The 24179-nt window shown below is 42.5% G+C and overlaps 1 long non-coding RNA gene across 1 annotated transcript in view; it reads left to right on the forward strand.

Annotated features, from left to right (window-relative positions):
- The window catches only part of LOC134363154 (uncharacterized), a 32237-nt gene extending 12302 nt beyond the window's left edge, over window positions 1-19935 (forward strand). The window contains exons 3-4 of the long non-coding RNA XR_010021688.1: window positions 12352-12470; window positions 19857-19935. This is a non-coding gene — a long non-coding RNA (uncharacterized LOC134363154). The remainder of the gene's footprint in view (window positions 1-12351; window positions 12471-19856) is intronic.
- Window positions 19936-24179: the final 4244 nt, after the last annotated feature.

Raw genomic sequence — 24179 nt, forward strand, 5'->3', positions numbered from 1 at the left:
TCCCTATTTTCCCCTGCCTGTAGCCTCCGGCAATCACCATTCTACTTTCTGGCTCTATGAATTTGACTAGTCTAGGTAACTCATGTAAGTGGAATCACAATATTTGTACTTTCATGACTGGCTTATTTCACTTTGCATAGTGTCTTCAAGATTCATCCATGTTATAGCATGTGTATGAATTTTCTTCTTTTTAAAGGCTGAATTGGTGTGGTCCATGCCATAGCAGGATCCTAAAGGAATCAGCTTGGGCTGCCCTCTCCGAGTTGGCAAGGCCACCGGAGGGAGAGCTGTTGGCAAGGCCATAGCTACGAGCACTTGCTACAACCATAAGGGCTACTGCCTTGGCTTCGTGGTACTGCTTTTGCTTTCTCTTTCGATATTTTGGTTAGCATGGCAGTTCTCTGAATTCCCAAAAGATTATAAAAATAACACAAATGATTTTGCAGTCATTGAACTAAACATTCCCACAGAGGATCCGAGTAAATTGGACAATTTAAAATTATCCCCTTATGATAAATTGACCACACCAACATATGTTCTAAAAGCACCGCTCATGACTAAATATGAGCTGCAGCCTAATGTAAGTGGGCAAACATCATTTACTGGAGATTATATTAATGGCAAGAGAATGGTTGGTATTAATGGGAAATTATATGATTGGGATAAATTAAGTATATGGGAATGAAACCATAGAATTCCCTTTACTTGGTGGTGTCCAGTTTTAAATAAATCATTAAGAATCAGGTGTTGGGATAAAAATATATTTGCTATACAATTATTAAACCTGCAAAATTAGATCTTAGAAAAATAAGAGAGTGCAACTGGTTTTGTGAGGGATGGTGCTGTGCACAATGACACTTTGACATTTAGATCAAGATTACAGGGCCACAGCCAATGCATAACCTTAAAAGGTGCATGATAATGCTGCTCAAATATCCACTGTTCTTTTTCCATATGAACAGTAGGTTCATTCCATTAGAACATAAAATCACTAGACCCCCATTAGAATTTAAATGTTAACATTTTTTTATTTTTAGCAAAGTTGTATTTACATTTAAGAATATAGGTTATCTAACACTTTGTAACCAAAATAGCTGCCACCCTGTGGATATTAACCACAGCTCGCTAACAGAAAAAGGTCACAAGATAACTTTAAGACAATGAAGGATGGTTCCGATCTGATAACCTGATTCCAGGAAAAAGAAGCACGAGTTGATCACTTGAGACATGCTGACAAAAGGAAAGGACTGGCTGACCTCTAAAAAAGTTTCCTCCCTGCTTTTTGGACTATTGATTTAAGCTTGCTGATACAATAAAAATAGTACCCAAAACCCCCCTGCAGAGAAAAATCTAAATAAAAGGTATTGTCTCATGCTCTACTGGGCTCCAGCTGCAACACGCTGACAGCCCGCAGAGAGAGAATGTGCATATTGATGCATTGAGGTCTCCGTCTGTGTTTGTTATTTTCGCCAACCCTCTCCATCCCTTTTCGGTTACCCACCCCTCGCTGAAGCTGGACTTTGGCACTGAATAATATTTTATTGTATATATGTACCATCTTTTGTTTATTCATACTTAAGTGAACACTTGTGTTGCTTCCATCTTTTGGCTATTGTGAATAATGCTGCTATGAACATAGCTGTATATCTGTTCAAGTCCCTGCTTTCAGTTCTTTTGGGAATATACACAGAGTAGAATTTCTGGATCACAATTTTAATTTTTTAAGGAGTCTTCATACTGTTTTCCATAGCAGCTGCACTATTTTAAATTTCTACCAGCAATGCACAAGGGTTTCAATTTCTCCACATCCTTGCTAATGCTTGTTATCAGTTGTTGTTCCTGTGGTTGTTGTTTTTAATAATACCAATCCTAATAGGTGTGAAGTTGTGTCTCATTGTGGTTTTATTTGCATCCCCCTAATGACTGGTGATATTGAACATCTTTTTATGTGTTTATTGGCCATTTGTATATCTTCTTTGGAGAAATGTCTATTCAAATCTTTTGCCAATTTTTAAATTGGGTTGTTTGTTTTATTTTTGCATTGTAGGACTTCTTTATATATTCTGGATATTAATCCCTTATCAGATATGAGTATATGATTTGCAAATATTTTCTCATGTTCTCTGGTTTGCCTTTTTACTCTGTTCTGCTTTCTCTGGTTTTAATTGAGCATTTTATATGATTCTTTTTTATCTCCTCAATTATAGGTCTTTTAAAAAATTTTAAGTGTTTTTCCTAGAGTTTCCAATACATTTTACATCAAAATCTACCTTCAAATAACACTCTACTTCTTCACATGTAGTGCAGCTACATATAGCAGAATATTTCCGATTTCCTCTCCCATCCTTTTTTAAAAATACGTGTTTATTTTATTTTTGGTGGCTGGGCAATACAATGATCAAACCCTGGACCTTGGTGTGATCAGTACCATGCTCTAGCCAACTGAGCTGATGGCCAGCCCTCCCTCCCATCCTTTATGACATTTCTGTCACCGATTCACTTACTCATATGCTGAATGAGTCATGTTCAAGGAGCAATTGTTGAGCTCCTTCTGCCTCTTCTCCATAGAAACAAACCTTCTTAACTCAAAGGAGCATGCCACAACTTTGAAAGACCTACTCAGCATTGTTCTTACGGAGGCAGCATCTACAAGTTGCTAAACGACTGGATAAATTAATTTATTTTTGTTTTCATCCCACCCCACTGCTCAGCGAGCTCATTCTATTCTCTAACATAAATGAGATGTCCAAGATTCATGTTTGTTTTAATGTACAGAGAACCTGGGTGAAAACCTTCTAGAAATTGATATTCATATAAAGCAGCCTGTCCACTGTTGAAGAGACCACAGAGAAATAGAGGCAGCTAAGAGTAAAAGTTCAGAGCTCATGTCTTATCTCTTAAAGTCAGAGGAGTTGGGTGGGAGGTGCAGCTGTTTCAAAGGTCAATTTAAAAACAATCATATACATTAGATACTTAGGGATAAGGTCCTAATTTAGAAATGATCTGTCTTTATTTGAAAATGAGTATCTGCCAAGTATTATTCTACATGTTCTATAAATATCTCTAATCTTTGCAGTTATTCTACAAACACAGGTGACCTTATTCCTCCTTGACCTATGAAGAAACTGAAGCACAGCATGTCAGTGACATCCCTGAAGTCACTCTGTGGCTGTGCAGAGTTAGGTTCCAATCCACGCCTTCCGAGGCTAACACATGGGCTCTCTCCACTCTACCCGCTTACCTTTCCTTTAGTATCTGAAGGTACTAGGGGCCCATAAATACATTAATTTAACTAATGTTAATCATACAGGACTTCTCTGACCTCTAACACCATTTTTCAATTGTAGACTGCAGGATCTTGACCCTGTTTCATTGTGTCTTGTTTCTGTTTTCACAGCACATAAACTCAGATCTATGTTGTGTCAAATACTTTCTCATAATTGTGATGATGAGAATTATAACTCTATAAGTCTGACACAAAAAAGTGCATGACTTTTAAGAAACAACTTGGCCTTTGGTGGAAGGGTTATTTCTTCTTAAAAACACGGGTGAAAACACAGGGCCAGTGCTTATCGTTCATCACCTGAAAAGTGATGGAGTATATCAACTCTGTCTTGCCTCTGTCTTAGCAAGTGGATTTCACTGCATTGCACTTCCTGAAGTCGTGGAAGCATTTTTGAGGCAGCTGGGGCTTCTTTTAGTGATAGAGGCATCTTGATTCAACTCAAGCACATGGCCCTGAAAAAGGACACGGTTGTTCATCACCACCGAAGCAGAATCTTCTCCCCCAGCTTTAACTACAGAGATGTCTGAATTCAGCTCTGAGGCTGTATTAATGTATGAGTGGAGGAGTGAAAGAAAATCCATCATGGGAACTAGAAATCTGCAAGATCATTGGGAACCCTGATTATTTCCGGACAGTAAAGGTGAGACCCAGAAAAGACATAGGGCCGACAGAAGATAATGTCATTCTGAGGGCCCATCTGTCAACCAGCCTTTCCTTAAAATGTGTGTGCACATGGGAGCTGGTAAGTGATTTACTTAAAGCAAGCCAAGGCTTTTTGATTCTGTGCACACCCTGTTCTCTTTCCCACCTCCATGCTCATGATTCCTCCCTCAGCGCCCACACTCCCTGCTGCCCACCTCTGCTTGGCCAACGCCTGTGTTCTGCCTTAGCTTTTCTCTCCCAGAAACTTCCACCCCAGCTGAGACAGTGCCTCCTCTACCATAGTGCACATCTGTCTCTCTGCACCATTTCAGCATACTGTGCACCTGTCTCCCACTCTGAAGTGCGAATTGATTTGGGGCAGGTTTGGGGCCTTCTGTTTGTTCTTCAAGCACGAAGCACAGAACTTGGCATGGAGTAGGTGCTCAATAAAAATGCTGAATGAATACTAAATACATGAGTAAATCCATAACAAAGTTAAATTTCAAAAGTCATTTTTAAAAGTCATGCATGAAGGAATCAACATGTATTTTTGGTTTTTTGGTGTTTTTTTTTTTTTTTTCTGGATGGAAAAACTGGCAAACCCACGGGACACATGGAAAAGTAGTATAGGGCTATGAAGACATCTCTTCCCAGGGACTGAGACCCAGAGGGGCAGTTAGGGTCCAGTGCGCCAGCTGTTCTTCCAGGGAAAAGTGAGAATGGGTGAGTGAACATGAATTTATCCAAGGAGTTTCAGTCAGGATACTAATAACTTTATTGGCTTAGGAGAAAATAAACTTTGAACTTGCCCTTAGAAACTTTTCTAGTTTCCTTCCCTTACAATATTTAAGACACACTTATACTAAAAAAATTATTTGCTGTTTATCTGAAATTTTATTTTGTTTGTCAGATCTGCAAACCCCACTTCACATTCCTCTTTCCTCTGCTGAGGCAGAGTGTGATGGTGCCAGCTAGCTGATTTCATCTACTAGCCTCCTTTCCTCTACGGCCCACGTTGCTCAGCAAGGCTATGATAATAGAGGGTTTTCAGGTTAAACAAATGCAGTTTAACTGGACATCATGTATTTTACCTGACCATCCCGATTTGAAGTCAAAAGTCCTGATTCCCAGACCCAGCTTTACCACCCACCCTACTGCGTGGCCCTGAGCAGCCAGGTAACTTCCCTGAGCCTGTCTTTGCAAGGACCCAATAGATGTAAAGGTACCTTGTAGGCTTAAAGGGCATGAATGTATTTGTTGTTTTTGTGTTTTTGTTATCTGGCTCTTCTACGTTGCAGGCTCAGAGTGAAAGGCTACATTCAGTATTCACCTCTGACTCTTCAGAGCATCCCACTGAGGCCCTGACTTGTGGTACATACAATCACATGTTTATTGACACAATAAGCAAATGCAATCCATCCCCTGGTGGAGTCTCACCCCGGATACCCAGAAGGGTCATTTATGTCTATCTGGCACAACTAGCCAGGGACAGACAGGGGAAGCGTGGTCAATCTGTTTGCCCCAGGCATTGAGGCATTAGGAGTCATGGTTAGATGATCCCAGGGAACTGTAGGAGTTAAGGCTTTAGAAATGGTTTGCGATGCAGTTGTTGGGTTCAGGTGGTGAAATGCAATGGCCATGAGAATCAGGTGGGGGTCTTGTTAAAATGCGGACTCTGATTTCAGCAGGTCTGGGGCGTTTCTATCAAGCTCCAAGGTGATGTTGGTGCTGTCTGTCCATGAACCTCACTTCAAGTAGCAAAGATCTAGAGTCAATCTCCACTCCCCAGGACTGGAGGGTCTAGCGTGTAGCCACTGTGGCAGTGAGTACAGGATCTTCACTGTGATCTCTCTCACAAACTGAGCCATGAGGGTAATAGCAGGAATCAGAGCCAGCGGTTCTCAGCCATGGTGAACATTAAAAATCTCCTCAGAGTTTTAAAAATCCTCCTATGCTCAGGCCCTATCCCCAAACCATTGATAATCTCTGAGAGTACCATATTTTTAAGTCTCCCGTTCTTCTGAGCTGTTTCTGGTGACACCATCCACCTTCCCAGGGACTGACTTAGACATAAAGTGGGATTCCATCCCGGCCAGGTGCTTTGGGGTATGATTTCGTTGCTGGCAGCACAGGGAGGAAAGAGCCTGTTCTTCAGTGCAACATTACCCCATCTGCTTTTTTTTGTTGTTTGTTCTATTTATTTATTTATTTATTTATTTATTTATTTATTTATTTATTTTTAATTCTAAGATGTTGTAGAGCAGTTGGGGGTGTAGGAGAGGAGGTGTAGGAGAGGAGAAATGGGAGGGGAATATGGTGGGAAGAGGAGGGGGTGTGGTCGAGGCCTGTGGCACCTCCCCAACTCCGGCTCGGGAGCCCGAGTACTTCCAGCAGTGGCTCGGTGGTCATTCCTGGGCTGGATGTGGATGGGGGTGTGTGGCTGAGGCCCCCAGCTCCCCATTACACTGGCTCGGGAGCCCAGGGCAGTTCTGGCGGCAGCTTACTGGTTGTTGCTGGGATGGATGCAGACATCAGTACACCCCCACCCTGGCTTGGGAGACCGGGGGGATTCCAGACCTTCTAGGTGTTACAGATGTTCTTTTGGGGGTGGTAGACCTTTACTGGTTAATATCAGAACTTTGTCTCTGATCTGTGGGGTTTTTGTGTTTTCTTTAAGTTCTGTGTTGGATTATTAGCTGCCCCCACCACTTAAACTCTGCACTGGAACTAATTTGTTGTCCTTTGGTTACTTCTAAGATGGTGGAACTTCCTGTGGGGACCAGGCACATAAGCCCTGTGGTCGAGCTAAATTGCTGCTTTGCTACTGATTTTCTGGGGAAGGCTTTTTGTGCAGCTCAGGTTTCAATTGTTGACCTTGTAAGCACTTTCAGGTCTTGTGAGATGGCATACATCTGGGCTGTGTAGAAACTCTGATCTGGGCCTGAGTCTTTTCAGCAAACTGCACCCCCTGCAGTTCTATATTCCTGACCAGTCTACACCAAGTGTCCTGTGCTGATTGGAGGGCAGGTCAGCTGTCCATGCTGTGCCCTAGTGTTCCCCCCATGGGCCTGTCTTCCCCAACCCCCAAACTCTAAACCCTTCCCATGGGGCAGGCCATGCACCGGTCCCTTGTGATGACTCACTGGTCTCTGAGTGGCTCCTTTTTTTCAGTTGTTGTGACCTCTCACTCCTATGTGGGTCCACAGGAACCCTGTTAGTGGTCTTGCTGGCCTGGGGGCCACCAAGGCCTTCTTCTGCCCTGCCACCTCCAGGCAACTTCATATGAAGGGCACAGCTGTGGCTTTTGCCAGCTCTTGCTCCATGTGCTCACCAGGGCCAGGCTTAAAGTAATCGGGGCTTGAAACAGAGTGATCCTTCTTTCTCTCATTGTGGCTTCTCCTGCCTTCATGAATTCTGCAGGTCTCTGCTCCTCTTCCCCTGAGCTCTAGCAGCCCCAGCTTGGCAGTTGTTGCTTTTTAATAGTTGTAAATTGATTGACTTTGGAGAGAGTGACACTGGGGCCACCTATTCTGCCATCTTGATTCCAAATCTCTCTATCCCATCTGCTTTTGATGCTGTCTTGTAAACCAAGAGGTAAGTCTTGACATGCTGAAGACAGAAGAGCTCAAATCTGGGAAGTTCCTGGGTCCTTGATGTTAACCTTCAGGACTGCTTTTCTGTGAGACCACAAATATTCTTTGTGTAGGGTTTTCTGCTATTTGGTGGACAAAAATATTTATTTACCTGTCAAGAACTGGGCTGGACGCTTTGTACGTATCATTCCATTTAATCCTCACAATAGTCCTTCAAGGTCAGTACTATCATCCCCATTTTAAAACAAAGAAATGCCGGCCTGGAGGAGGAATAAACTGTGTAACATATAATATAGAATTTAACTGTATTGTGTTTATAAGGAAGGCTCAGTACTTTAGCAATGGTGAAACTGTTAGACGTACACAATGTTTTCTTTGCAACCTGACCTCTTCTCCCATCAAGCCACAGAGCTTGTAAAAAGACCTGAAATCCTTTACCAATTGTTCTCCACCCTGGATGAACACAAGAATCCCCTGGGGAGCTTTAAAAAAATTCCAGTTTCTGAGCTAGAATTTTTCAATGTTGCTAGAAGTTCATTGATTTTAATGATTTTTAAAATTTATTTATTTTTTGGACTTTTAAAATTGAAACATAATTGATTATACACATCTGTGGGGTACAGATTTGAATATCAATACCTATGTACAACATGTGATCAAATCAAGATAATTAGTATACTCATGTTTACAAAATGTAATCAATCTTTGTGACCCTTAACAAATTTCTCAATAACCCCCCTCTTGCTCCCCCTTTCCCACCTCTAATAAGCACAGTTCTCTTGTGGTTTTTTTTTTTTTTTTTTGGTTTTTAAAGTTCAGTGAATTATTGTGATTATTGTTTCTCTCTCTCTCTCTCTTTTTCTTTCTTTCTTTCTTTCTATTTATTAGCTCCCACTTATGAGTGACCTGGCTTATTTCACTTAACATAATTTTCTGTAAGTTCCATTGAGTATATGTACCACAGTTTTCTTATCCAGTCATCTGTTGATGGACATTTAGGTTGGTTCCAACTCTTGGCTATTGTAAATAGAGCTGAGATAAAATGGGAGTGCAGGTGTCCCATCGACTTAATGATTTCCATTCCTTTAGCTGTTACAGAACAGACTGCCGAGAAACCAAGCATCACTCAGAGGGCTGGAGAACTCAAAGATATTTTACACCAGTGGGCCCAGAGGAGTTCACACTCCAAAGTCTGAGCCCTGACTCCAAGCTTGCAAAGGGATATATAGAGGTTACATTCTTCCAGGGTTGTAGGTTTTGTTTTCTCAAAATCCATGCAGCGGGGGCTAAGCTGATACAAAAGGCAGTCAGTGTTAAAAAGCAAAACAAAAAACCAAAAGCAGAAGTATAGGTGCAGGTTTAAATTTTTCTAGGCTTGTCCCTAACATTTGTTTTTCTGGGCTTGTCCATATCATACCCAGCAGTGGGGTTGCTGGATCGTGTGGCAGTTCTACCTGTAGTTGTGTGAGGACCCTGCATACTGTTTTCCATAAAAGCTGCACGGATTGACAGTCCCACCAGCAGTGTAGGAGAGTTCCCCTTTCCCCACATCCTCTTCAGCATTTGTTATTGTCTTTTTGATTATAGCCAGTCTAACTGGGGTGAGATGATGTCTCAGTGTGGTTTTATTTGCATTTCCCTGATGCTTAGCGATGTTGAGCATTTTTTCATGTGTCTGTTGGCCATTCGTATATCTTCCTTTGAGAAATGCCTATTCAGCTCCTTTGCCCATTTTTTAATTGGATTACTTCTTCTCTTACTGTCGTTTGAGTTCTTTTATTTTATTCATCATATAATCTGTATCAATTGATCTTAAATTGCACTGATTCATTCTTATACCAGCTCAAATCTATTGTTGTGCCTCTCTGTTGATTTTTTTTATTTCAGTTATTTAGAGAATTTATATTTGAGATTTAAAAAATAATTTCTCTCTCCTTATCAATATTCGCTATTTAATGAGACATCGTCATAATAACTTCCTTTAATCTATAAGCAGGCATTCCTTTACATCTTTGAACATATTTATATTAGTTGTTTTGAAGTCTTTATCTGCCAATTCCAGCATCTGGGCTCCCTCAAAGGCAGTTTATATTGCCTACTCTTTCTTTTCTGGCATATGTGTCACATTTTTCTGTTCTTATTTCTTACAATTTTTGTTAAAAACTGGACAGTTTAGATAATACATTGTGGCAAATCTGGATATTGATCCCCCCCACCATTGTTTGCTTGTTTATTTGTTCATGACTTGGCTGGACTAGTTCAATGGAATCTACTTATTCCATAGTCTGCAGCTTCTAATGTCATTCCTCAGATGGTACAGCCTTGGGCACCCATGTAGTCTTTCTGACCACTGGGGATGGCTGGTTTCAAATGGGTTCTCTTTTACTGTCTTCTTTCCTGATCTTCCCATTAAGCTTCTGGCTGATCTGTTTCTACTAGTGTCACACTCAGATATTAGTCTTCATTAATTGCTAGTTGTCTGTGCTATTGTTTTTAACAACACCCTGGAACATAAATTGCTCCATAGTCTGATTCAGTTGAAGTCAGCCCTTTGGAAAAGGCAGGATGTTGTTAGTCTTTGAAGGTTTCTCTGACTTCCCTCTGTACTATGGAGGCTATTAAGCAGAAGTTCAGGAGACGGCTGGGGGACTCACTGCCTGTCCCATGTGGGTTGTCTCTATGAAGCAGGAGATGTGTGTTGGGATGGGGAAAGGGTCCTGAGAACTTGTGCCCATGCTGTTGCTATTACTTAGTACAGATCTTCTGTAGCACAGAGCCCTGCAGGATGAGATCTGCTGAAATTTACTGGTTGCTAAATCTACCCAGAATAGGTATTTAGCTCTAGGAGTCTGGGAGTGATGGAAGCTGCCATTCATCTGCTGAACCCACCAGAACAGCTCTGCCACCACCTAGAACTGTGTTGGATGTGGGGGTTATATTCTTCACCAGCTGCCCTGCCAGGATCCTCCCTAAACAGTTAGTGGGAGTTGGAGGTAAGAAAATTGCTGCCACCGCTCACCTGATATAAGCCTTCTGCAGCATGAAGATATAGAAAATGGGATCTGTCAAAGTTCACTGCCAAAACCTCCTTGAATAGATCTTCCAACCCAGGGATCTGGGGGAGATGTGAACTACCACTTGGTTACTGAGTCCACTGGAAGAGTTCTTCCACAAGACAGAGCTGGAGGGGGATGGATGCAGGCCCTAGCTTGAATACCACTGATTCCCACTGTTCTTACTGAGTTTCCATAGATTTTGTTGAATTAATGATTCTCAATTTGTTGTAAGCCCTTTGCCCAATCTCTAGAGATATTGAATGATTGTGTTTGCTAATTTTGACCAGATTAATAGATACCTGTCTTGGGGAGGGGTTTCCCTGATCACCTCATATTACCATTCTGGAAGTCCTACCTGAGAGCAATTTGTTATGCAGCAATTGGTAACTAATATAATGGCGAAGGAGGGAGGGGAGGCTAAATTAAGATGAGCTATCAGTTAGATGGAGAGAAGGGAGGGCATTTCAAGTAGGAGGAACAGTATGTGCAAAAGTGTGGAAGGTGGATTTGAGTTAGAAAAGTGATTCTCAAAGTGTGGTTCTTTGACCGGTATCATCAGCACTACCTGGGAACTTGCTCCTAGTGCAAATCCTTGGACCCCACTCCAGACCTGCTGAATTAGAATCTCTAGGGATGGAGCCCAGCAACCTGGGTTTCAGCAAGCTCTATAGGTGTTTCAGAAGCACATTAGAGTTTGAGAACCACTGGTGTGGGTCAAATGGTTTTTTTCCTCAGTTACAGGTCTCCTAATATGCCCAAATTCTAAGTGGTTTTCCAGTTTGTTTGTTTTTTAAGAAATGAAGAATAAGGAGCTGGTAAGTACTTTCTCTTAGTGAACAGTTTAGGGTGCTATTAGAGACAATAATTCCCCAGCATCAGTCACAAGACGCTTGTCATGCTACAGCAGGCAGAAGTTCACTTTTGCTGGGAATAAGTCCCTCTGATTTCAACCTGAATTTTATTTGGTTTCAATCGTTTTAGCGAACCATCCTGCAGTTGCTCCACACATGGCCTAATTAGGCTTTGCAGGGCCCTTGATCCTGTGTGTGGTTCATGGTCACAGTGGCAGAGGGAGATGTGGACACTTGGCTTAAGCATGATTTAAAAGGGAGTGTTGAACATTTGGATAAATTCACTTAACTGAAAGTGAAAATCAGCTCGGACTGAAAGAGTAAAAGCAGGTCTGCTGTTAATCCAGCTAGAAGGACAGACTCAGTTGAAGCTGGCTGCAACGTCCACAGAAAACATTTCTCCCAAGCTCATGCTGCAGCCACAAACTGCCATCACGACCTTCTCTCCGAGTGACCTCTGCTTTCCTACCAATCACGCCCCAGACCCGCTCTGCTACACCCATGAGTGTTTTACTAGGGACACCCGAACGCTGAGACCTCCTTGGTCAGGACGGCACCCAACCCCTAGTTAATCCCCGCTGCTCTTAATCCTGCCTCGGACCGGCAGCCAGTACAGGACTGATCCTGCGTCCTACGTGTCCTAGAGCCTCCTCCGGCTCCCTCGGCCAGAACGCAGACCTTACAAATCTCCTCCTTGTCACCGAGCAGCGTTCCGCAGCTCCTCTGGAGCGCCCACCTCCCTGCGTCGAGTCAAAAAATATGATTTTGTTGGACTACAGGCTTGTCCCTGGTGGGTTTTGTCTGTTTAAGCTTTAATAGAAGGAAAATGGTCCCTTCACTTTGTCCTGGGGGGAGAAAAGTGGTTGTGATTTTTTTGTTTGTATGTTTGTTTTTAATATATTTGATTTCATCACCAATTTCAGATCCCAGGTGACAGAAAGGAACTCAGAAGACTGGATTCTTGATGCAGCCGTCTGCGAGATGTGGAAACACATCCTCAAACCATTTCTAGCTGTGGCAGCGTCTCAGCTGTGTTCTGAGGGTAAAATTGCCCATGACTGTCTCTTACCACATTTCAAATCAGCCACTAACTCCGCCTCCCCATATCATTGGGTATTTTCTTGTAACGATCCCACCCAAAGACTTAGATTCTCAGTTGTGAATTGAGCACAGCAATCTTTCATTTAATCAGATTGTCATCTCTAAAGGTATTAAAAAGACTAATATTTTCCACCTAAGGAACTTTTGCAGATAATTACAGAAAACTAGAGTTAGGAGCTTTGTGACTTGGTTAATGCAGTCTGTCTGAATTATCAAACTAGTGTATTACCTCAGTACCTTGAATGCGGACCAGGTACTCATCTTGCACACGTTCGCTTATTCATGTATTCACTCAAACATTTATCCAGAGCCTGCGTAAGGCAAATGCTGTCCTAGGTCCTCAGAACTTAAAGATGAGTTAGACACAGCTCCTGCCTCCCAGAGCTTGCACTGAGGTTGGGAGGAGAACCAGGGAGCAGCCAATGTGAAGGGGAGAAAGTCTCCATCAATGAGCCAGTCAAGAACTCCAAGGCCAGAGTGTTGAATAGATGTCTACAGGCACATTGAAGCCAGCCAGGACGGTGCAGGTCACAAGGTGGAGGGTGGACAGTGAACAAATGGCCACATTCCTGAGGAAAGAGGGAGCGCAGGCCGGAAGTCTGCAGCTTACAGAACCGAGGAGACGTAGGATGGCTGAACCAGGATGGAGGACAGTGGGTCTGGAGATACTTACAGTAGTCAGGACCTCCCCTCAAGGTGTGCTGGAGACTGAGCAGCCTCTGCCACCTCACCCTCGTCCCCAGTGAAGGGAGAGGAAGTGAGGTACAGCATCCAGAAACGACATTGCAGATGAAAAGGGGTTGATCCTGGTCTAAAGGTCCAGAGAGCCTGCAAGGAGGGGTGGCATTGGTGGAGAGGGAGGCAACGAGAGGATAGGAGGAGAGGATTCGGTAGCAATATGGTGCTTCTCTCCTCAGTGGAGGCTGTAGCAGCTGCAGCGTGTGCAGTGACCACAGACACAGGGACTGCATGTGTCCATGGCGTCCGTCTGTTTTGAGGAGTCCTAGGTTGGGTTGCCAGTCTGAGCAGCCAGGAGGGTTGGCCTGGGGGCAGGTGCTGGATCTGCAGCAGCATGCAAGGCCTTGGTAGATTGAACACCCTGTCAAAAGCCCTGGGGTGACAAAGGCAGAGGCCAGAGTGGTTCTGACCCCTTGGAATGTTCCGGCTGCCCTGGCAGGGATGTTAGCTGCATCAGACCTCAGCCCCTTCTTTAGTGTCCTCTCAAACCATTCTTCTGTTTGGCGGCAAGCCCTAGAGCCTCGTAGAAACTCAGTTCATAGTTATTAGCTGAGTACCTACTGTGTGTTGAGCGCGTGCTAAGAACTGTATGCACGGCACTCACCTAGACCGTTGAGATCCCCGCCCTCATGGTGTTTTAATGTGGGAAAGAAGACAGACATTAAATCAGGGATTATAAGAGCAACGAGGGGGACAAGAGTCAAGTACAGGTTACCTGAGGAGAAGGTCAAGGGACATCTACCTCGTGTGGGTCCACAGAGTCCGTGTTGTGAACATCCTCACTGAGCTGGAGAAGAGAGGTGCAGCCCAGCACCGTGTCCCCGGCACCATGGTAGAAGGGGAGGGACAGATCACTCACACACTCAGGATCCAAAAGAACTTTGAAAGAGTTCTTTACTCCAAGTTCTGGCCACACCTCTTGTCCTTTCAGAGAATAGTCACAGGAAAGTTCAGGAGCGGAGTCCCTTGACTATTCAACTCCTCTTTGGTCACCCAGGATCTCTTTGACAGCTCCCCAGAGCTCCCCATCTCCAGCACCTGTTGCAGTCATGGGGCCATACACCTCTCTCCTGTAGACCCCTCTCCTTCCTCTTCCGAGCAGTCTGGTCTGCAGGATCCTACCTCTTCTCCCGACCCCTATTTCAGTAGACGGGCCTTCCGTTCTGTCACATTCCACTCAGATGAGGTGGGGAAGGAGTGCTTTGGAACTTGCGAGTAGAGCATCTACTGGCCCCTTGAGAGGCTTTTGCCCACATCCTCCTTCTAGAAAATCACAGCATCATAGGCCAAAAGAATCCCTTCTTCCCCCTCAATGTTGACACCTGTATTAGTCAGCTGGTTGCCCACCAAGACCTAGGCAGCAGGGTTGTCTGTCACTGGACACAGCCGCCCAGGCATGGACTGTATTTCCTGAGTGTGGTCCTGTTGCTGATTTCTGTTCGTGGGAGGGAAGCGATGCTTGCCATTCCCAGGCCTGGGTCTTAAAATACTGCGCACGTACACCACCACCCGGAGCACAGACGGGCAGCAGCCTGGCTTTGATGATACGGGAGAGGGGGGCGAGGATTTGCAGCGCCCTGCACCTCTGAATAGCTCAAAAAATAGAGTGCTCCACCCGCCTGCATCACACAAGTCTGGACTGGAAACTAGAGAGAAAAACTTATTTGTTTTTTAAACCACAACAGTGTTGGGTCTTTTCTTCTAAGTAATACAGATCTCATTACCAAAATGTCCCTGTTTTCTAGCTGAAAGAGAAGGGACCCTATCCCCTGATTAAAGGGTACATTTTACAATCTTGTCCGTCACAAGTGCCAGTCAAGCATACAATCACCTGCTGTGGCTCTCTTCCCTCAAATGCTTCTCACCCTTCTCACCTGCTTGAGGTCATGGTTACAATGGCAACACTTCCCGCGGCCACCTCCCCTTCCGAGTCTGCAGCCACATGGTCTACCAGCGGCTGCCCAGTGCACCAGCATCCTCGAAGCTGGTACCTGCTGTGCACCGAAAAGCTACTTCTCCTGAGCTTCGCTTTATTAGAGCAATTCCCTAAGTTCCATTTCACCAACATCCAGAAATCAAAGACCAAGAGTATAAATAAAATAAGTCCTGCCACCTTCTCCTTCAGGGTGTCTAGTGAGTGTGGCTTATCTCTTGAGGCAAATTGATGGGCTTAATATTAAACTGAAATACCGAGAGTTAGCAAAGAGGTCAGAGACTTGAGAAAAACATAATATTGTCCAGAAGTGGAATTTTTCCAACTCTCTAAAGGGGTTGGTTCGGGCCAGGTGTATTTGTTTTCTTCCAGACATTGAGATACACAAGCCTAGGGAAGCCAGAGTGTCTAAAAATGTTGGATAGAAAAAGAATCTGAAACCCTGAGCAAAGGTGGGGGAGGGTCCCTTCTTAATCTCCCATTTAGTGAAAGAGTATTTGAGCAAGTATTTAATTTCTGTGATCTCAGTCATTTCATCCCCTAAGGATAATGTTCCCACCACAGCAGAGACTGACAAGGGGCTCACCAAATTTTGTTTTCTTTATGAAATCACCCAGTTCTGTGTAATTTGTTATAAGCAACAGAAATGGACTAATACACTCTACTACAGTACATGGTAGGACTGTAGAGATTAATATAGAGTACCCACTACAGTGCCAGAACAAGTATACTCAGGAAGTATAACCATCTCAGACCTCCAGAAATGGAAACTCACAGCAAGGTGTCTGCAATGTAACATCAGTGTGTGTGGGCGTATGTCTGTGACTGTGTGTGCAGCACGCTTAATAAGAGCTGACATTCATTCTTTTGTTTAATCACAACAGCACTCATATGGTAGAGTCTATTATGTGCCCTGTTTTACAGGTAAATAAACTGAGGCTCAGAGAAGTTAAGTTGTCCAAGGTCACACAGGTAGAGTTGTCAGTGACAAATGCCCCTACCCCAGCTCTCGGCCACTGTATTAAAAAACATTCAGAAGGGAGAAATCCAAAACATTCAGAAGGCTAATCACTAGTTTGATGCAGGAGAGGAAGATATTGCAGATTCCAGACATGGTGACCTCACCAGCACAGGCCTGGCACTGTCCCTTGAGGGAGAAGATTCTCTGCTCGTGCCGTAACAACAATAACAAAGATAAATACCAAACATCATGTGCTTAGGAGGTGCCAGGCACTGTTCTAAATTCTTTACAGGAGTTAACTAATCTAACACTCGGAACAACCCTACAAGGTAGTTTCTGTTATTGTGCTCACATTAATGGTGAGGAAGCTGAGGCACAGAATGGTGACGTGACTTAAGATTACACAAATAGAGGCAGAGGTGGGATTTAAACCCAGGCAGTCTGTTTGCCGTGTGTGCGTGTGCATGTGCGTGTGCGTGTGCGTGTGCGCGTGCACACGCGCACGCACGTGCATTCTTGGGTTGGGTGAAGGAGGTTTGTGGTGGAAGGAAGCATGGAGAAAACCCCTGCTATTCCCTCAGCCCTCTGGTCAGACCGGGCCCGTTGTCCTGGAACACACCCTGCATTGTCTCACTTTCCTGTCTCTGTGTTATTCTCTCTGTTGGGGACACTCTCTCCCATCACCATCTGTAGACATCCTACAGATCCTCAAAGGAGCAATTCAGAAACCACTTCTCTCTTTGATTCTCTTGGATATAAACAATTTCTTCCTTTCTGTGTTTCCATATACATTCACTTATAAATTATTTTCATTTATAAATTATTATTTTTATTATTAACTTTAAAGAATTTACTTCAACTTCGCTCACATATATATGGGAATGGGAATATGTATTATTCAAATTATTATTTTTTACATAATTAATATCCAATGTACCTGCGAACACTTTGAGAAAAAAAAATTACCAAGACAGTGAAACCCCTCTGTAGCCTTCCTGGTTTGCATCAGTCTTTCTCCCCTCAAGAATCACTGCTGTCCTAAATCTGATATTGATTCTCACCAAGGTGCCCAACTTATACAAATGTGATCTTGCAATAAAACCGTCTTGCTCATTTCTCTCAACATCATGATTTTAGGACTCTCCTCACTTCATGCAAGTGGTTCATTCATTTTAGCTGCTGTATAAATTTCATTTCTGTGAATAACAGAATATTTATTTGTCTCTTCTCCTGTTAACAAACTGGGTTCTTTACAACTCTTTTGCTGCAACAAACCATGTGAACACTCTTATACCTGTTTCTTCAAGGATTTTGCAGGACTTTCTCTGGTCCGTAGGTATCAGAAAGAATAACACGGCAGTAAAGTCTTATAGGGCCAAGATCTGATTAAGATGTAAACCCAGAAAGGCACACCAAGCCTAAGAGAAGAAAACGTAATAAGAAAAATACTCAATTAGAAAAAATAAATATGTTCTCTGACCACAGTGCAATCAAGCTAGTGCTGTGGACTGATTGAAATGTGTCCCCAAAAGTTCAGATATTAGAAGCTTAATTCCCACTGTAACTGTTGAGGGTGGGAAATCCTATTATGGTCATTGAAAGGTGGGGTCTTGAAGAGGTGATTAGATTGTAAAACCATGCCATAATGAATGGATTAAAAATGGTGGTCAGGGGAGTGGTTCTGAGGACTTTAAAAGGACAGCATGTGAAAGTCTCTCTCTGCTTTGCAATTTTCTGTCATGTGAGACCCCTGCATTGTCATAAAGACACTACCAAAGAAGACCCTCACCAGATGTGTTCCCTGGACTTTGGACTTCCCAGCCTCCAAAACTGTAGGCAATACATTTCATTTTCTTACCAAGTACCCAGTTCCAGGTATTTTGTTATAAGCAACAGAAACAGACTAATACAGAAAATTGGTACCAGAGAAGTGGGGTGTTTATAACAAATACTTGAAAATGCAGAAAAAGCTTTGGAACTGGGTATTGAGGAGAGGCTGGAAGAATTTGGAGGAAGAGGCTAGGAAAAGCCTAGCTGCTGGTGGGGAGAGTTTAAAATGTTTTAGAGATTAGTTAAATGGTGGTGAGCAGAATGCTGACAGAAATATGGACAGTAAAGGCCATTCAGAGGAGATATCAGATGTAAATGAGAAAAGACTTATTGAAAATTGGGGCAAAGATCACCCTTGGTATGAACTGGCAAGGAACTTGGCTGCATTCTGTTCAAGCCCAAAAGTTTTACGGAATGTGCAGCTTCAAGGTGCTGAACCAGGGTATTTGGCAGAAGAAATTTCTAGGCAGCAAAACATTCAGGAAGCTGCGTGGTTACTTGCAACAGCCTACACTGAGTTATGGCAGAAAGGGCATGACATAAATCCAGAATGTATAATTTAAAAAGAAGTAGAATGTAAATATTTAGAAAATGTGCAGCCAGGCCATGTAGTAGAGAAGCAGAGACCATTTTCAGGAGAAAAATGCAATGGTGCTAAGAAGATTAGTACAAAAGAAAGGTATTACCAAGAGAAGGGGAAAAAGGCCCTGAGGCATTGCAGACGCCTCTGGGGCCAACCCTTCCATTACAGGTGCAAAAGCCTAGCAACACAGGATGGTCTTGGGAAACAAGCCTGAGGTACCCTCCACAGGCTCATTGTCCAGGGCCACCTCAGGAAGTTGCTTCCAGCACCAGCATTCCAGCTGCTTTGGCTCCTCCAGCCATAGCTAAATTGACTCCAGATGTGACTGGATCCACAGCTTTGGAAAATACAAGCCAGAAGCCTTGGCGGCATCCACGTGGTGTTAGGTCTGCAGGCTCACAGAATGCCAGAGATGTGAAGGCTTGGGAGCCTCTACTCCAATTCCAAAGGATATATGGAAAAGCCTGAGAGCCCAGGAAGAGATCTTTTGCAGGGGCAGATTCACCACAGACAGCCTTCACTAGAACAATGCCAAGTGGAAATGTGGGGTCAGAGTTGCAGCAGAAAAGCTCCAACAATTTCATGCCTAGTGGAGCCATGAGAGCAGGACTGCCATGAAGACCCCAACCTGTGGCACTACCAGAGTGGACCACCAGCCTGAGAGAGATGAGGTATAACCTGAGACCAGGAAATCCACAGGGGCAGAGCTGCCTGAGGACTTGGGGACCCAGCCCTCATACCAGTGTGCAGAGGACATCGAACATGGAATCAAGATACATGGTTCACCAGCTGTAAGATTTAATGCCTGCCCTGCTGGGTTTCAGACTTGTGTGGGACCTGTTACCCCTTTCTTTTGGCCTATTTCTCCCTTTTGGAACAGGAATATGTACCCTATGCTTGTCTCACCATTTTATCTTAGAAGTAGATAACTTGTTTTTATTTTGCAGATAAGACTTTGAACTTTGGACTTTGGACTTTTTGAATTGAAACAAATTAAGACTTTGGGGATGGAACAAATGTATTTACATGAACTTTGTGGGCCAGGGGTGGAATCCTGTGGATCAATTGAACTGTGTCCCCAAGTTCATTAATCAGAAGCTTAATTCCCTCTGTAACTGTTGAGGGTAGGAAATCCTATTATGGTCATTGAAAGGTGGAGTCTTGAAGAGGTAATTAGATTGTAGAACCATGCCATAGTAAATGGATTAATAATGGTGGTCAGGGGTTTGGTTCTGAGGGCTTTAAAAGAACACCATGTGAGAGTCTCTTTTTTTCTGCTCAGCCATTTTCTGCCATGTGAGACCCCTGCATTGCTGTAAAGCCACTACCAAAGAAGATCCTCACCAGATGTGTTCCCTGGACTTTGGACTTCCCAGCCTCTGAAACTGTAAGCAATAAATTTCATTTTCTTACAAATGACCCAGTTCCTAGTATTTTGTTGTAAGCAACTAAAATGGACTAATAGAACAATTATAGCTAGAAGTCAATTATAAAAAATAAAAATTAGGACATCTATATACATTTGGAAATTATAAAATATACTTTAAAATAATCCATGGGTCAAAAAAAAATGACAGTGGAAATTATAAAATATTTACAACTGAATTATAACAAAAATATGGCATATCAACATGTGTGAGATGCAGCTAAAGGCATACTTAAAGGGAAATTTATAGCCTTGAATACCCATGTTATGAGGGAATTAAGGTTAAAAATGAATGTGCTAAAAAAAATAGCAAAGCAAACCTAAAGAAAGTAGAAAAATAAAATAACAAAGAGCAGAAATAGAAAACAAAGATACAATAGGATAAATGAAGCCAAAATTTGGTTCTTTAAAGACTAATAAAATTGATGAACCCTGGGTGACACTTATCAACAACAAAAAAGAAGGTAAAAATATCAGGAATGAAAAACAATATGTCACTATAAATCCAACAGATATTTTCTAAGTTCATAAGATGATATTATAATCAACTTTAAGACAATGAATTTGAAAATTTAGATAAAATTCCTAAAAATTATACAACTTACCCAAATGAATATAAGAAGAAACAGAAAGCCTGCATAGTCCTGTCACTTTTTAAAAAATAAAATAATTAAAAACCTTTCCCAAAGGAAGCTTTAGGACCAAATAGATTCTCAGGTGAATGATCAAACATACAATAGAGAAATAATGCCAGTATTTCACAAACTCTTCCAGAGAGCAGAAAAAGAGGAAACTCTACCCAATCCCCTGACCCAGTAATTGGTTCAATTGGATGCACATATGATGCAAATTGAGACAATCATAGTCATTCCCTGGGATTAATATATGACTACATGCATGCTGGGGGAAAGGGTAGGTTTTATTTTTTCATTAGGTTTGAAAAACTGAGATGCCATGTTGAGAATAGTATCTATGATAGGAGTGAATGACAGAGAGGAAGAGATCCCTGGCACCTTTGATTCATAGTTTTTAACCTTAATCCTTTGAGTCTGGGAACTATCTCATTATTCTCCAAACAATCGAAGCAAATAGTTTTCCTTATTTCACTTACATCAGTTTGAGTTGAATTTCTATCACTTGTGAAACTGAGAGAATCCTGACTAATGCAAGATTGGGAGACCATCTTCCTGGGTTTCTTGCATATCTGCACATCTTGGGAGCAGAGATACTAACTTCCCGTTGTTCCTGTCTTTATCAAGGGTGTTTGTACAGAGAATTGTCTTGGAAGATGGAAACAATGTTTCCTTCCAGAACAAAGGGCAAGGCATGCTTACTGCCTATTACAAAACTTTCTGGTTTGCATAGATCGGGGCTCCTGAAATGCAACCCACTGCATGTGTAGGCATCTATCTGTGCTCATACTTGCCACTTCCATGGGTTTTGGAAAGCAAAGGGAACAGATGTAAGCATGCTGATAACCATGCTGCTTGCTATGTTATCAATAATAAAGTCTTTTGTTTCTGTTCAGCATTCATGAAACTGTAACAGGCTATTTTGTCAGCTTGCAAGTGGGTTGAAATCTCAGACCCTTCACAGTTTTTGACAATTTCCCTCTTAGTTCCGTTATCTACTTCTTTCATTGCTACCAACCACATTGCCACATTGCAAGAGCCACATCCAATATAGTTAAATGCACAACCTGACATTGGGCAACTAGAAAATTCTTTGCAACGAATAGACATTCCATCCTTATTTTTCTGCTCCTTTGAATTGTCAAAGAAAATAAAGAAAAACATTTCTCCTTTGCTACTACTTTTCCTCACCCTAAAATCTCATGTGCAGGAATGCTCTGCTTTCATTAAACATTCATTCATTCAGTACATATTCATTGAGTCTCTACTACTTGTAAGGTAGTGTTCTAGTTACAAAGCATAGTGACAAACAAAATAATAATGCATAGCCAATGTTTTGGGGATGCTTACTGTACAGCTAGGGCTGGGTCTGGAGCTCACAGACCCCTCAAGCCCGTTGTCCAGACTGGGTCACAAACCCTTCACATGCAGGCCTACGAGCTAGGTAACAGCAAAAAAAGGTCCTTGGAGCCTTGGTTGAAGAAAGAGTAGCCTTTATTTCTATATACACACACCTCAGAGCTAAGCAGTCCATAGAGAAATTCAGAAACTCCATTGCTATCGGCAAAGTCCAAAGAAAAACTGAGCAGCTGCCAGCAAATTAAACATGCTCTCTTTTTAGATGTGAGCTCTCTGCTGACCACCAGTTCAGGGCCGCTGCTTCACATACTTTCGAACACACAATAGCAAAAAAACTAAAAAGATACATTGGCGCACATGTGCACTAACTCCACCCCCACACACAATTTGTTTACAAAGAATGAGTTGCACCACACCCAACCAGACCTGAGGCGAGGGGGCCTGATTAAACTATTTTATTTTCCCAACACCTACTATGCACCAAGCACCATTTACAGTATTTTACATGCATTATCTTATTTAATCATCACCACAACCCTAACAGGTAAGTATCATAATTCTCATTGTACTAGCTACAAAACAGTGATGAAGTAGAGGTTAAATCTATTAAAATCATTAAAGTTTATGGAGTAGAAGCAGATATAACTGGGTTTGAATTCTGGCTTGTCCTAACTGGATAGCCTCTACAACCCATATAATCTCTCAACCTCAGTTTACTTCCTTGTAAAATAGAGATAGCAATACTAACTTTAGCAATGAGCTAAATTATAAATTATGAAATTAAATTAATAGTAATATTTGTTATATATAATGTGTACTAATATTAAACTAAAATTTAAAATTTACTAAAATTGTCCAAAAGTAACCCCAGAAATTCAGTCTGGGTGGCCTGGATAATAAGCTAGCCGAATCCTCAGACACCCAAAAGCTCCAAGTTTTCCAGATGCTAAGATTCTTCCTTTCTCAGAAAATTTCTGTAAACATCTAGTCTATTTACCCAGACTGCCTAGCACTGAACTTGTCTGTCTCCATTGGCAAGGTTGGCTGTTCTCAGAATTAAGAAGGGAAGAATATCATGGTGGGAAGGTGGTGAGGGCATGTCCCTGTGTCAGTAAATCGCAAGCCCACTGTGTGAGCATGTGCACCCTGCCTGGGCACACCGTTTGTGACATGACTGAGGAATTGGTAACCATCCTTCTCTTGCAACCATTGGGTTAAAAGTATTTTCAATAGACCCTATTTCATAACCTAAATGACATGACATTGTGAATTTCATCACAAGTCTTATTACACAACAAATACCATACAGGCTTGAGGTAAGAATTAAGTGAGATAAAGCATGACGTTCATGAGTTCATAGCATGAGGCCAGGCACGGAGTGGTGACTCAAGACTCATGCTGTTCAATAGGTTAGCCACTAGCCACACCTGGCTATTTAAATTTAAATGAATTAAATTAAATCAGCTGAGAGGGCCTAAAGGCAATTATGCCCTGGTAGCAATGAGCACACCTAGCACCTGGATCTTAGTTTCTAATACCATTCTTCAATGAAAGGAACCAAGGCTCTTTGGAGAAATGGCTGGTTCTAAGACTGAGGCAGGAAATAGATGAAATGAGCCTAGACCATCTTGTAGTGTAAGAAAGCAAGAAAGTGCTAGAAAGCAACTACAGCAAAACCCCACAGTGACAGGGGAATGTCAGAGGGACACAGGAACCAAGAGAAAGAGTTTTCAAAGGTCCAAACTGCAACAATCTGAGTAATGAAATAAAGTAGTATTAGATTATAACTCATAGCATAAAATAAATCCACTAAGTCCGTACTGATAATAAATAATAAATAAACAAATAAATAGGGGAGAAGAGACAAATCTCCTGTGCAGAATTCCAAATAATTTATATAGATACTCAGCCTTCAAGGAAGCAGAGCATAACTCCCCACTCCTGACATGTGGGGCTGCATACAGTGACCTCCTTCCAAAGAGTATAGCATGGAAGGGGGGGTACTAATGCATAGCCAACATTTTTGGGGTACTTACTATGCACCAAGTTTACAGTGGAGAAACCTGACAGATACTACCTTAGCCAGGTGATCAAGATTGACATCAACAGTGAAAAGTCCTGGTGAAAGTACACACCATGATATGGTGTCATGAGGATGGCCCTTTACCTCTGTGGTCTTCGTCCCCAA

Source organism: Cynocephalus volans, chromosome 14 (assembly GCF_027409185.1).
Source record: "Cynocephalus volans isolate mCynVol1 chromosome 14, mCynVol1.pri, whole genome shotgun sequence".
NCBI classification, from domain to species: Eukaryota; Metazoa; Chordata; class Mammalia; order Dermoptera; family Cynocephalidae; genus Cynocephalus; species Cynocephalus volans.